At 34.5% G+C, this 1432-nt stretch overlaps 1 protein-coding gene across 1 annotated transcript in view; it reads right to left on the minus strand.

Moving 5' to 3' along the window:
• CNTLN (centlein) overlaps window positions 1–1432 on the minus strand; it is a gene marked incomplete at its 5' end in the record, with an annotated part of 158722 nt that overhangs the window by 77609 nt on the left and 79681 nt on the right. The gene's annotated exons all lie outside the window — the stretch shown is intronic.

Consider the following 1432-nt stretch of genomic DNA (forward strand, 5'->3'; position numbering starts at 1 on the left):
GAGTGAAGGAGGTTATTATCCATCAATGCTTGGAGGACATAATTTCACAGCACATCCCAGTAGAATAAAAAAAGATCTGATAATAATAATAAAATAGGAACATAAATATGCACGGGATTATATCAGTGGCATGGGGTCTGGTTATCTGAAGGACAGCCTCTCCCTGATTACATCTACCTGTCCCATCAGGAGAGGCATGCTGTGGATCCCATGTCTCACTTTGGGTAGAGATCTCCTTGAAGGAACCTTTGATGCACTTTCTTATTACAACGCCTTCCTTTGATCCTGGCATGTTACATAACTATTACTCTGTCTCCAATATTTCCTTTTTAGGGAAGACTGTTGAAGCCATGGTTGAGAATTAATTTCAGAGCAACCCAAAGGAAACAGACTATTTGGATTCTTTTAAATGAGGCTCTCACTTGGACTTAATATGAAAATTACATTAGTGGTGCTGGCTGAGATCTCTGTTGGGCTCTAGATGAGGAGGGGGTGTTGCACCCTTTTTGATACCCAAGTTTCACGATGTGGAGTGCTGTGGCCGAAAAATGCTCTTTTGCTTTAGAGGTCAGGCTGGTCTCTTTGCTAGGGGCCTTTTGAAAGCTTTGAAATATAAAGCTTTATATATATTAATTATATATATAATAATTAGCAGTAGTAAATATTTTTTCTTTAATATTTTGTTATACTGCAAATTTGTATTGAGTTTTAATATATTGTAGACCACCATGAATCTTAAAAGATATAATTGCGTACAAATGGACAAAAATAATAAAAAAAATGCTTAGCTCCATAAAAGTATTGTGTTCTAGCAGTTTCTAATTCAAATCAATAATGACTCTTCTCATATACTCTGATATCAGTAAAAGTTACCCAATTTAGAAATGTTAATAGAAAACGCGTTTCCAAGCTAGCTAAAAACAAAACCATGTTTCTTCAATGAATTTTCATAATATTATTGAAATTTTTTGCCCTTTTATTCTATAAAGATAGCAATTAATAGTCAGAGTCCCTACAAATGTCATAAATTGCAAGTACTCTTCATTTAGTGACCACAGTTGGGACAGGTAAATTGGTCATTAAGTGAAGTTGCTATTAACCGTGACTGTAGTTATAATCTTATTTCAACTTTCCTTTGCTTCACAGACCTGCGCAGGTTGTAAATTTGAGGACTTGTTGCAAAGTTATTCTTTCATTACCGAGAACAGTTATTAAATGAGGGAGTCATTTTTATTTTTTTTTTCAAATATAAATTTTTATTATTTTCATCATAAAAAAAAGCACATCACAAATACATCACAGTGTAAAAACCCTACCCCCCACCCCCCACCCCCGGACTTCCCAAACCTAATCCCAGGATACTATTCAACTAAAAGTAAACTAGTATTAATATCCCTAACTCCACAAAATATTATTCTACATAAGTAGGTGA

The sequence above is a fragment of the Protobothrops mucrosquamatus genome, unplaced genomic scaffold (genome assembly GCF_001527695.2).
Source record: "Protobothrops mucrosquamatus isolate PMUCROS unplaced genomic scaffold, P.Mucros_1.0 scaffold1565, whole genome shotgun sequence".
Classification (NCBI taxonomy): Eukaryota; Metazoa; Chordata; class Lepidosauria; order Squamata; family Viperidae; genus Protobothrops; species Protobothrops mucrosquamatus.